Below are 14,804 nucleotides of genomic sequence, written 5' to 3'. Positions count from 1 at the left end.
ACAAGGAGAAGAGGCTATACACATGCTCTGAGAGCCTATATAGACTGGATGGGGTCTTGGGCTTGTTATCTTGGGTAAGGCATTTAGGGTTTTCCCTGTTCATAGACTGGAACCTTATCAGTTGACCTTGAGTCCAGACTTCTGCAGAGACAGCTAGTGGATTTGTTAGTGAGTTCTGAAAAGACACAACAGCTAATGAGGGAGAAATTATTTTCTGAAAACCAAGCTTTAAGTTTTCTGCTAGTTTCAGGGTGCCTGGGAGGCTCAGTCAGATAAGTGCCCACCCCAAAAGCTTTCTGCTAGTTTCATGTCCATTAACCCTATGGAGCTCAATTTCAGTTGGTTGATGGACATTTGGGTTATGTCCACTTTGGGGCTATTTTGAATAATGCTACTGTGAGCATTCAAGTACAAGTTTTTGTGTGGACAAATGTTTTCTGTTCTCTCGTGTATATGTCTAGAAATGAAATTTCTGGGTCATATGTTAACTCTTTCTTTCATCTTTTGATGAACTGACAGGACTCTTTTTCAAAATGACTGCATCATTTTATATTCCCACCAATGGGGTATCAAAGTTCCAGTTTTCTTCACATTCTTGCCGACACTTGTCATTGAATGTATTTTTGATCATTGCTATCCTTGAGGGCATTAAGTGTTATCTCATTGGGGTTTTGCATTTCTCTGATGACTAACGACATTGAGTATTTTTTACAAATGCTTATTAACCATCTATCTTCTTTGGAGAAATGCTTATCAGGTCTCTTGCCCATTTTTAAATTAGGTTGTGTGTCTTTATTTTTGAGTTGTTAGAGTTCTTTATGTATTCTAGATGCAAGTCCTTTATCAGGTATGTGATTTGCAAATATTTTCTCCTATATGGGTTGTATTTTCATTTTCTTGATGGTGACCTTTGAAACACAAAAGTTATTAATTCTAAGGAAGTTCACTTTATCTTTTTTTTTTTGTCATGTGCTTTTTTGATATCATTTTTAAGAACACTGCCTAATCTGAGATCACAAAGATTTATGAGTCCTTCAGGCTTTTCAAAAAAATCTCTTTTAAAAGGCTAAGAAACTCTCCTTCTGAAAATACTTGGAATTCTATCAAATACATTTACTTGCAATTATTGAAATGACTGTACTTTTTTTTAATTTAATCTTTTACTGTGGTGAAGTATGTTAAATTGATTCTCGAATATTAAACTAAACTTTCAGTCCTGGAATATATCCAGTTTGTTCTTGAGAGTATCTTTTCCCACATATTGCTAAATTTGATTTGAGAATATTTGTGTAGGAGTTTTAGATCTATGTTCATAAATGAGATTGATTCTGTTGTTTTTTTTTCCCTCAAACTGTCTTTGCCAGATTTTGGAACTGAACCCTTGCTCCCTGCCTCATAGATGAGCTGGTGAGTAGTCCCTCTTTTATTCTTCTCTTGGGTAGATTTCTCTAAGATTAAAATTGATTGTTCCTTGAATATTTGATAGAATTTTCTGGCAAAACCCTTTATGTTTCTATATGGAAAGATTTTTTTTTTTTTTTAAGGGACTTAAGATTATGCAACTTTTTTATTTCTAGAAGTTTTGTAGGAATTTGTCCATCTCATTTAAATTTTAAAATTTATTGGCATAGAATTGTTCATAGTATCTTTATTCTTTAAAAAAAATTCTGCTGCATATAGTTGTATCTTCTTTTTATTCCTAAAAATGTATGTTTATGCAATTTTTCTCTTGATCAATATTGGTGGTGTCTTGTCAATATTCTTGCTCTTTTCAAAAATCTAATTCTTGGCTTTGTTCATATTCTCTATTACACTGACTCTCCCAAAGATGAACTCCAGGTAGCCCCAATTCCTTCTATTCCTAAGCAGAGCTATAGTACGCATCCTCAACATCTCTCCTTTTGGACCTATAAGGGCAGTTGCCTGGAATGTATATTCAGGACCAGAGTTTCTGGGCAAGAGGGTATATATATGTGTAGTTTGACCAGGCAGGGCTGGTTTCTCTCATTGATCTATAATTTCAATGGCAATAGTTGGGGATTCCTATGTCCCACATCCTCACCTTACACTTGAGTTCATCCATCTTTCCAATTTTAACAGTTTTAATAGGCATAAAGTGCTAAGCAATTTTATTGTTTTTAATAATATTTTGTTATATATATTTATTTTATTTTATATATATTTTATTATTATTATATTTTTATTATTATGTTATGTTAGCCACCGTACAGTGTATCATTAGTTTCTGATGTAGTATTCTAAGAAGTGATAAACATTTTTGTTTTAATTTGTATTCTCTGATTACCAGTGTTTTGGTAAATTTTATTATGTGCTTGTTGCCTTTTTGTGGGTATTCTTCTGTACCTTGCCTGTTCATATGCTTTGCCTCTTCTGTTTTTTTATAGTGTCTGTCCTCTGCTCATTGATTTGAAGCCATTTTTGGGGCTATTCTACATAGTTGTCTTTTGTCAGATTTCGAAGTTGCAAATATATTCTTCTGTTTTGTTGGCTGTTTATTAATTATTTGCCATGGTATATTTTGCTGAATAGAAGTCCTTAAGTCTGATGTAATCAAACTCATCAGTTCTTTTCCCTAATCGTGTATACATTTAAAGTTTTATTTAAGAACTTCTTTTCAATACTAGATTACAAAGAAAACCTGTTTTTTTTCTTCTAATAACTTTATCCTTCTATCTTTTATATATATGTCTTTAATTCTTCTAGAGTTCAACTTTGTAGGTAAAGTTAGGAAGGAATCTGGCTTGTTTTCCTTCATATAACAAGACAGTTTTCCTAACATCATTTACTAAAGCACCTGTCTTTCCCTGTTGGTTTTTGATGTCCACATTTATTGCATAATACATTCCTATATATTTATGTTTCTGTCTCTGAGTTACTTGAATCAAAATCATATTATTATTGTTACTTTTACTATAGTTTTAAAGAGTGTCCTAAGCAAAAGACTCAATAGCCAACTCAATATTGAAGGAGAAGAATAAAATTAGAGGACTGAGACTACTCAACTTTGAGACCTGAAGATAAAGGCACAGTAATCAAGACAGTGTGCTATTGGTGAAAGAAAAGACAAACAGATCAGTGAAACAGAATAGAGAGCCCAGAGATAGATCCACATAAACACAGTCAACTGACCTTTAGTACGAAGAAAAGCAATATAGTAGAGCAAAAATACCCCTTTCAACAAAAGATACTGAAACAACTGGACCTCTACATGCAAAAAAATGAATCTAGACACAGACAAAAAATTCACTCTATAGATTGAAGGTATAAATATATAATCCCAAACTATAAAACTCCTAGAACATAACATAAGAGGGGCACCTGGGTGGCTCAGTTGGTAAAATGACTGCCTTCGGCTCAAGTCATGATCCTGGAGTCCTGGGATCAAGTCCTTCATTGGTCTCTCTCCTCAGTGGGGAGCCTGCTTCTCCCTCTGACCTATCCCCTCTCATGCTCTCTCTCTCAAATAAATAAATAAATGAAAATAAAATCTTAAAAAGAAAAGAAGTTAACACAAGAGAACACCTATATAGGTGGGAGGAGCAAGATGGCAGAGGAGTAGGAGACCTAAATTTCATCTGGTCCCAGGAATTCAGCTGGATAGTTATCAAACCATTCTGAGCACCTACAAACTCAACAGGAGATTGAAGAAAGGAATACCAGCGATCTGTGAGCAGAAAAGCGATAACTTTCTGGAAAGTGGGACAGGACATGTGGAAAAGTGAATCTGAGGCAATATTTGGGAAGACAGATGGTGAGGGTTGGGAGCCGCTGACAGCTGGCTACCAGCTAGTGAAGAGCGGCAAAGCACAAAATCAGAACTTCTAGAAGTCTGCTCCACTAGGTACGTTGCTCCAGTGGCTCAGCAGGGGGTGGAACCCTCACTGGGACATCTTATCAATTCCTTTTTAAAAATCTTAAATTTTCACTTTTACAGTCATGTTCTATCTCTTCATTGTATTTAACCTTATTTTTTGTATATATATAACTTTTTCTTCTTTAAAATTTTGGGATACAATTTCTTCTGATAGACCAAAATATACCCTAAATCAAGTGTATGGCTTTGTTCTAGTCTCCTGCCTGATCACATTCTCTCCTTTTTTTTTTTTTTTTAATTTTTTTCTTTCTTTTTTTAAACCAACTTCTTATCAATTCCTTTAAAATTTTTTTTAAACCTTTCATCTTTACAGTCATATTCCATCCTTTCATTGTATTTACCTTATTTTTATATATATATTTAAGTTTTTCTTTTTTATAAATTTTGAGAGGCAGTTTCTTCTAACAGACCAAAATACACCCAAAAATCTAGTGTGTGGCTCTGTTCTATATACCGGCCTGATCATATTCTTCTCCCCCACCCTGGTCTCTTCTGATTTGTTTAGTATATATTTTTCTGGGGTCATTGTTACCCTTTAAGCGTTTTGCTCTTTCACTCATCTGTTCTCTGGACACAATGACAAAACAGAAAAACTCACCTCAAAAAGAAAAGAATAAGAGGCAGTACCAACTGCCAGGGACCTAATCAATATGGACGTTAGTAAGATATTGGAACTAGAGTTCAGAATGACAATTATAAAGATACTAGCTGGGCTTGATAAAAGCAATGAAGATACTAGAAAATTCCTTTCTGGAGAAATGAAAGAACTAAAACCTAACCAAGTTGAAATAAAAAAGGTTATTAATGAAGTTCAATAAAAAATGGAGGCTCTAACTGCTGGGATAAATGAGGCAGAAAAGAGAATTAGTGATAAAGAAGACCAAATGATGGAGAATAAAGATGCTGAGAAAATGAGAGATAAACAACTACTGGATCATGAGGGGAGAATTTGAGAGAAAAATGATACCATAAGGTGGAACAATCTTAGAATAGGTGGGATCCCAGAAGAAGAAAGAGAAAGGGGGGCCTATATTGGAGCAAATAATAGTAGAGATTGTCCCTAATTAGGGGAAGTAAACAGGCATCAAAATCCAGAAGGCACAGAGGATCCTCCTTAAAATCAATAAAAATAAGTCAACACCACAACAGCTAATAGTAAAAATTACATGTTTCAAAGACAAAGAGAAAATCCTGAAAGGAGGACAAGAGGTCTGTAATCTAGAATGGTAGAAGCATTAAATTGGCAGTGGACCTGGCTGGCTAGAAAGGACTGGCATGACATATTCAGAGCACTAAATGAGAAAAATATGCAGCTGAGATTACAATATCCAACTAGGCTGTCATTGAAAATAGAAGGAGAGATAAAAAGCTTCCAGGATAAACAAAAACTTAAAGAATTTTCAAACACCAAACCAGCCCTACAGGAAATATTGAAAAGGGTCCTCTCTAAGCAAAGAGAGAGCCTAAAAGGAACATACACCAGAAAGGAATAGAGACAATATACAGTAACTGTGACCTTACAGGCAATACAATGACACAAATTCATATCTTTCAATAGTTATTCTCAATGTAAATGGGCTAAATGTCCCAATCAAAAGACACAGGGTATCAGACTAGATAAAAAACAAAACAAAACAAAACAAAACAAAAAAAACAAGACTTATATCAATATGCTGTCTGCAAGAGACTCATTTTAGACCCAAAGACACAAAGACAAGATTTAAAGTGAGGGGTGGAAAACTATTTACCAAGCTAATGAACATCAAAAGAAAGCTGGGGTGGCAATCCTTATATCAGATCAATTAGATTTTAAGCCAAAGACTATAATAAGAAATGAGGAAGGACACTGTATCATACTTAAAGGGTCTGTCCAACAAGAAGATCTAACAATTTAAAATATCTATGCCCCTAACATAGGAGCAGCCAATTATTTAAAACCAGTTAATAACAAAATCAAAGAAACACTTTGACAATAATACAATAACAGTAGGGGATTTTAACACACCCTTCACTGAAATGGACAAATCATCTAAGCAAAAGATCAACAAGGAAATAAAGTCCTTAAATGACACAGTGGACCAGATGGACTTCACATATATATTCAGAACATTCCATCCCAAAGTATCAGAATGCACATTCTCATCTAGTGCACATGCAACATTCTCCAGAATAGATCACCTTCTGGGTCACAAATCAACTCTCAACTGGTGTCAGAAGATTGGGATCATTCCCTGCATATTTTTGGGCCACAATGCTTTGAAACTAGAACTCAAGCACAAGAGGAAAGTTGGAAAGAACTCAAATACATGGAAGTTAAAGAGCATCCTACTAAAGAATAAATGGGTCAACCAGGAAATTAAAGAAGAATTAAAACAGTTCATGGAAACCAATGACAATGAAAACATAACTGTTCAAAATCTTTGGGATGTAGCACAGGTGGTCTTAAGAGGAAGTATATAGCAATATAAGCCTTTCTCAAGAAACAAGAAAAGTCTAAAGTACACAACCTAAATCTACACCTAAAGAAGCTGGAGAAAGAACAGCAAAGAAAGCCTAAACCCAGTAGGAGAAGAGAAATAATAAAGATCAGAGCAGAAATCAATGAAATACAAACCAAAAGAACAGTAGAACAGATCAACAAAACTAGGAGCTGGTTCTTTGAAAGAAGTAATGAATTTGATAAATCCCTGGCCAGACTTATCAAAAAGAAAAGAGAAAGCACCCAAATAAATAAAATCACGAATTAAAGAGGAGAGATCACAGCCAACATCAAATAAATACAAACAATTATAAGAACATAATATGAGCAACTACATGCCAGCAAATTAGACAATCTGAAAGAAATGGATGTATTCCTAGAGACATATTAACTACTGAAACTGAACCAGGAAGAATGAGAAAACCTGAACACACCCATAACCAGTAAGGAAATTGAGGCAGTAATTTAAAATCTCCCCACAAAAAAGAGCCCAGGGCCAGATGGCTTCCCATGGGAATTCTACCAAACATTTAAATAAGAATTAATACCTATTCTCCTGAAACTGTTCCAAGAATAGAAATGGAAGGAAAATTTCCAAATTCATTTTATGAAGTCAGCATTACTTTGATACCAAAACCAAAGACCCCATCAAAAAGGAGAATTACAGGGGCACCTGGATGGCTCAGTGGGTTAAAGCCTCTGCCTTCGGCTCAGGTCATGATCCCATGGTCTTGGGATTGAGCCTTGCCTTGGGCTCTTTGCTTGGTAGGGAGCCTGCTTCTCCCTCTCTCTCTGCCTGCCTCTCTGCCTACTTGTGATCTCTGTCTGTCAAATAAATAAATAAAATCTTTAAAAAAAAAACAAAAAAAGGAGAATTACAGACCAATATTCCTGATGAACACAGATACAAAAATTCTTATCAAAATACTAGCCAATAGGATCCAAGAGTACATTAAAAGGATTATTCACCACAACCAAGTGAGATTTTCTTGGGCTGCAAATTTGGTTCAACATCTGCAAATCAATCAATGTGGTAAAATACATTAATGAAAGAACAAGAACCATAGGATACTCTCAATAGATGCTGAAAAGGCATTTGACAAAGTACAGCATCATTTCTTGATTAAAGCTCTTCACAGTATAGGAATAGAGGGTATATACCTCAATATCATCAAAGCCATCTACAAAAAACCCATGGTGAGTATAATTCTCAATGGGGAAAGACTGAGAGCTTTTTCCCTAAGGTCAGGACATGGCAGGGATATCCCCTATCACCACTGCTATTCAACATAGTACTAGAGGTCCTAGCCTCAAGAATCAGACAACAAAAAGAAAGAAAAGGCATCCAAATCAGCAAAGAAGAAGGCAAACTCTCACTCTTTGCAGATGATATGATACTCTATGTAGAAAACCCAAGAGACTCCACCCCCAAAATGCTAGAAATCATGCAGAAATTCAGTAAAGTATTAGGATATAAAATTAATGCACAGAAATCAGTTGCATTTCTATACACCAACAGCAAGACAGAAGAAAGAGAAATTAAGGAACCAGTCCCGTTTACAATTGCACCCCAAACCATAAGATACCTAGGAATAAATGTAACCAAAGAGGCAAAGAATCTGTATTCAGAAAACTGTAGAATACTCATGAAAGAAATTGAGGAAGACAAAAAGAAATGGAAAAACATTCCATGCTCATGGATTGGAAGAACATATATTGTGAAAATGTCTATGCTGCCTATAGCCTTCTACACATTTAGTGCAATTCCTATCAAAATATCATCAACTTTTTTCACAGAAATGGAACAAAGAATCCTAAAATTTGCACGGAGTCAGAAAAGACCCCAAATAGCCAGAGGAATGTTGGAAAAAGAAAACCAAAGCTGGTGGCATTACAATTCTGGACTTGAAGCTCTATTACAAAATACTATTGAGACAGTATGATACTGGTACAAAGCAGTCACAGAGATCAATGGAACAGAATAGAGAGCCCAGAAATGAACCCTCAACTCTATAGTCAACTAATCTTCAATAATGCAGGAAAGAATGTCCAATGGAAAGAAGACAAGTTTTTTCAATAAATGGTGTTGGGAAAATTGGACAGCCACATGCAGGTGAATGAAACTGGACCATTTCCTTTTACCACTCACAAAAATAGACTCAAAAGGGATGAAAGACCTCAATGTGAGACACGAATCCATCAAAATCCTTGAGGCGAACACAGGCAACAACCTCTTTGACCTCAACCAAAGCAACTTCTTCCTAGAAACATTGCCAAAGGCAAGGGAAGCAAGGGCAAAAATGAACTACTGGGACTTTATCAAGATAAAAAGCTTTTGCACAGCAAAGCAAACAGCCAACAAATCTGACAGACAGACAGCCAACCAACAGAATGGGAGAAGATAATTGCAAATGACATATCAGGTAAAGGGCTGGTATTCAAAATCTATAAACAGCTTATCATGGGGCACCGGGGTGGCACAGTGGGTTAAGCCTCTGCTTTTGGCTCAGGTTATGATCTCAGGGTCCTGGGATTGAGCCCTGCATAGGGCTCTCTGCTCAGCAGGGAGCCTGCTTCCCCCACCCCCCACCTGCCTCTCTGTCTACTTGTGATCTCTCTCTGTGTGTCAAATAAATAAAATCTTTAAAAAAAATAAACAACTTATCAAACTCAACACCCAAAGAATAAATAATCCAATCAAGAGATGGGCAGAAGACATGAACAGATATTTCATGTGTCTAGCCAGCAGATACATGAAAAAGTTCTCAATATCACTCAGCATCAGGGAAATACAAATCAAAAGTACAGTGAGGGGTGCCTGGGTGACTCAGTGGGTTAAAGCATCTGCCTTCCACTCAGGTCATGATCCCAGGGTCCTCCGATTGAGTCCCGCATTGGGCTTTCTGCTCAGCAGGGAGCCTGCTTCTACATCTCTCTCTTCCTGCGTCTCTGCCTACTTGTGATCTCCGTCTGTCAAATAAATAAATAAAATCTTTAAAAAAAAAAAAACAACTACAGTGAGGTACCACCTCACACCAGTCAGAATGACTAAGATTAAGTCAGGAAACGACAGATGTTGGTGAGGTTGCGGAGAAGGGAAAACCCTCCTACTCTGTTGGTAGGAATGCAAGCTGGTGCAGCCATTCTGGAAAACAGTATGGAGGTTCCTCAAAAAGTTGAAAATAGAGCTACCCTATGACCCAGCAATTGCTCTACTGGGTATTACCCCAAAGATAGAAATGTAGTGATCCAGAGGGGCATATGCACCCCCATGTTTATAGTAACAATGTCCACAATAGGCAAACAATGGAAAGAGCCTAGATATCCATTGACAAATGAATGGATAAAGAAGATGTGGTATATATATATATATATATATATATATATATATATATATCCATCAAAACTGAAATCTTGCCATTTGTAATGATGTGAATGGAACTAGAGGGTATTTTGCTAAGCAAAATAAGTCAATCAGAGAAAGAGAATTATCATACGATCTCACTGATATGAAGGATGTGAGAAACAAGACAGAGGATCGTAGGGGAAGGGAGGGAAAAATGAAACAAGATGAAACCAGAGGGGGAGAGAAACACTAAGAGACTCTTAATCTTGGGAAACAAACTGAGGGTTGCTGGTGTGGAGGAGGGTGGGAGGGATGGGGCGATGGACATTGGGGCGGGTATAGTGAGTGCTGTGAATTATGTAAGACTGATGAATCACAGACCTGTAATCCTGAAACAAATGATACATTATATGTTAATAATAGAAAAGAGAACATCTATATAACCTTGGGTATGGCTGTGACTTTTTAGGTACAACACTGAAGGCATGATCTGTGAATAGAACAATTGATAAGCTGGACTTGATTAAAATAAAAAACTAGTCTGCAAAAGACAATGTCAACAGAATGAGAAGATAAGTTACAGACCGTGAGAAAATATTGCAAAAGATACAGGTGATAAATGATTGTTACTTAAAATACACAAAGAAATTGTTATGAATGAGATGCCATTACATTCTGATTAAAATAGCCAAAATCCAGAACACTCACAACACCAAATGCTGGCAAGGATGTGAAACAGCAGGAACTCTCATTAATAGCTGGTGGGAGTACAAAATGGTAGAGCCACTTCGAAAAACAGTTTGGCAGTTGCTTACAAAACTAAACATATTCTTACTATGTGACTCAACAATCATGCTCTTTGTTATTTATCCAATGAAACTGAAAACCTATATCCACACAAAAATCTGCACAGAAATATTTATAGTAGCTTTATTCATAATTGCCAAAACTTCGAGGTAACCGAGGTGTTCTTCTGTTAGTGAGGGAATAAACAGTGGTATGTCCAGACAATAGAATATTATTCAGCACTAAAAAGAATTGAACTATCAACTCATAAAAATATATGGAATAACCTTAAATGTATATTCCCAAGTGACAGAAGTCAGTCTGAAAACACTACCTGCTGTATGATTCTAACTATATGACATTCTGGGAAAGGCAAAACTATGAAGGCAATAAAGAGATTGGTGGTTGTCAGGGGAAGGAAGAAATGAATAGATGGAACAAAGGATTTTTACACAGTGAGAAGTCTGAGTGATTTATCTGTAAGATACCATGATGACAGATACTGTCATTATACATTGATTCAAGCCCATGGAATATACAACACCAAGAGGGAACCTGTATGTAAATTACCAACTTTAGGTAATAGGTCAATGTAGGTTCGTCAGTTGTATGAATGTGCCACTCTGGTGGGGGATGTTGATAAAGAAGGTAGGAGCCTGTGCATGTGTGGGGGCAGGGATATATGGGAAATCTCTTTATCTTTCTCTTAATTTTGCTGTGAACCTAAAACTCTTTAAAAAAAAAAAAAGTCTTAATAACAATAAAAGAAAAATTGTCCTAAGTATGGTAGGTCCAATAGTCCACCCCTTGTCTGAGGTCAGCTTAGCTATGTATAGGCATTTGTTTTTTTCACATAAATTTTAGATTTAGTTTGTTGAGTGTCTCAGGAAATTCAAATGGAATTTTGACGTAGTATTGAATTTATAGATTAATTTGGAAGAGGAAAATTGACATCTTTATTATATTATCTCACCCCAAAACATGGAACATCTTTTCATTTATGCATTCTTCTATTCTTTTTATTAGAACTTTAAAAATTTTACTGTAGAGCTCCTGTGTATTTTTGATTAATGTAATTCAAGGAACTTTATAATTTTTGTTGCATTTGCAAATGGATTATTTTTGGCTATTGCTTTCCATAGGTTGAACTTGATTCTCTTAGCTTTTCTAAACGGATGATCATATCATCAGCAAATGACAGATGTTTTATCTTTTCCTTTCTAATTCTTAACCATACCACTTTTTCTCCCTTCTAGTTTAGGGCAGAAGTAGAGCTATGTTAAAGTCAGGATTCTGGGAGTCCTTGTATTGTTTTCAGCTCTACAGGGAATTCATATTGTTTCTCCATTAAGTATAACATTAACTATAGGTTTTGGTATATAAATTTTACCCAATAAAGTAAGTTCCTTTCTATTCATTTTATCCTAAGATTTTTAAAAGCTATGAATAGACATTATATTTTTATTAAAAGCTTTCCCTGCTTTGATAAAATGTGTATTAATGTGTGAAATTGCAGTAATAGATTTTTTTCCCTGATGTTGAATCATTCTTGCATCCCTTGGATAAATCATACTTGAAGATGATGTATTATAATACACTGTAGTGCTAGATTAGCTTATGTTTTTACATTTATTTTCATAAGAAATGCTGTATGATCTTTTATTTATTATTATTCTTATCTGCTCTGGGAGTCAAGATTTTAATAGTTGCCTAAAATGAACTGAATAGCTTCTGTTTTTATTTTGTCTTTTCTTTGGAATAGCTTGTATAAGTTAGAATTTAGTCTTTCTTTGAAAGTTTAGTAAAACTTACCTATGAAATCCTTTAGCTTTCTATTTTGTCTTGAGAGGGTAGATCTTTGAACACTTCAGGTGTTTAATGCTTACTGTCCATTCAAGCTATCTATTTCCCCTCATACCACACACTGCATTTCGTGTTCTTTAGGAACAATTTTATCAAGTTGTCAGATTTATTAACAGTTAGTTACTTATGATATACTCTCTTATTTTAAAAATATCTCCAGTTATTTCTCTTCTATCTTTTTATTTGAATATTTAAAAAATCTTTCTCTAGTTTTACTGGAGGTTTACCTACATTATGAGTCTTTTAAATGAACCAGCTTTTCTCTATCATTTTTCAGTTTGTTTCTTTGATTTTTGCTTTTATTATTTCCCTTCCTCTTGATTCTTTGGGTTTGTTATGCCAGTTTTATCTCATTTCCCTCAACCAAATTATTGTTTATTTTAAACCTTTCTTATTTTCTTTCTCCCCAGATTTATTGAGATGGAACTGGCATATAACATTGTATAAGTTTAAGGTGTACAATGTGTTAATTGGATACACTTATAGATTGCAAAATGATTACAACCATACCTCCATCACTTCATGTATTTGAAAGCTGTAAAAAACGATGTACCTCTTCTGTTCCCCATTCTTTTTTTTAAAAAATATTTTATTTATTTATTTGACAGAGAGAGAGAGAGAGGGAGAGATCACAAGTAGGCAGAGAGGCAGACAGAGAGAGAGGGGGAAGCAGGCTCCCCGCTGAGCAGAGAGCCCCATGCGGGCTGGATCCCAGGACCCTGAGATCATGACCTGAGCCAAAGGCAGAGGCTTAACCCACTGAGCCACCCAGGCGCCCCTGTTCCCCATTCTTGATATGTAGTGTTTTCATTATCGTTTTATAATTACCCTTATTTCTGCTTTTTTTGTAACTCAAAAATTATTTGTTAATATGTTATTTAGTTTCCAAACCCATGGGATTTATTTAAAGTCACCCTTTATAATTAATTTTTAATTTTACATTATAATTAAAATTACATTACCCAGTTTTAAGATATTTAGAGGTTTTGTATTTTCCTCTCTGACCTAATACATAGCTATTTTGTAAATGTTACATGTATGCTTATAATAATGCAAATGCTCTAAGATCAGACTTATTTGCTGCCTAGTTCATATCTTTTAGTGCCCTTTGACTTCTTGACTTTGTGGTTTTGAGAAGAGTAAGTTATATCTGCAACTATGATTATTGATTTGCTTATTTCATTTGCAGTTTTATCAGTTGTTGCCTCATATATTTTGAGACAGTATTGTCAGCTGCCAATATGGTTCATGATTGATGTATTTTTTTTTCCTGTTGTTTATTTTACCACTTTTTGGCCATTTATGACATATATGTTTTTTGCTTTATAATGTACATTATTGGACACTAAGATTACGAACTACTTAGCTCTGTTTTTGTCCATGTGTCTCATCAATCCTTTATTTTTCTGCCTTTCCATGAGTCTTTTAGATGCCACTTTAGACTGTATTATTCAACATTTTATTTCATTTAGGTTGTTTTTAAATCCAATCTAAATGTATTATCTAATTAATGAATTTAACATAGTGATGTCTATGTTAATTATTGTGATATTAGAACTAATTTCTAGCACATTATTTTATGTTTCCATAGCATGTACTTTCTTTTTGCCTAACTGAGGGTTGCTGGAGGGATAACTGGGTGATGGGTATTAAAGATGGGCACTTGACGGAATGAGCACCGGGTATTATATGCAACTGATGAATCACTAAACTCTACCTCTGAACCTAATAATATACTGTATATTAATTAATTGATTTTAAATAAAAAAAATAAAACTTCTCTCTTTCTTCCACCATGTGGTTTGGCTTTTCTTCTATTATTTAATATTATTTTTTTTTTAACACGGTAACTTCCTTTAACTTTAAACTCCTATTTATTTATTCCTGATCTCTTGAGCTTATTAACATCCATAACTTCTTAACACTGCAAGTATCGGGCATGCTCTGATACCTCTTTTCTCTGATCTTGTTAAGATTGTGTAGAATTTTAGTGCTAGATACTGGATATACATTTCTTCTTCTTTTCTTTGGTCATAAACCTTTCCTTTTTTTTGTTTCTTTTTTTTTTTTTAAAGACAGCAATACATATCATGAAGGTGTATAATGACTCTTTGTTTTCAAATCTGGTGCAATATCTCCTAGAATCTTTTCTTCAGCTATTTAACTACTTTTCCCTGAATATGGGTCTCTGTTCAGCAAACTTGTAAGGTCACAGATGCATGAGAATATTTTTTTTTAGCCTCTTCATAGCTACATAATGACTTGGCTGTATATTTTAAATTCTTTAAAATATTATTCCATCATTTTCTTACATCTTGTATTATGGTGGAGAAATCTGATGTCAATTTGGTGTTTCTTTCATTTTCCCCCAGCTTTCTTAAGATATAATTGGGCAAAAAAAAGAAAAAAAATACAATTGACGTATAACATTGTAT

This window comes from Mustela lutreola, chromosome 13 (genome assembly GCF_030435805.1).
Source record: "Mustela lutreola isolate mMusLut2 chromosome 13, mMusLut2.pri, whole genome shotgun sequence".
NCBI lineage: Eukaryota > Metazoa > Chordata > Mammalia > Carnivora > Mustelidae > Mustela > Mustela lutreola.
This window is presented reverse-complemented; position numbering follows the sequence as displayed.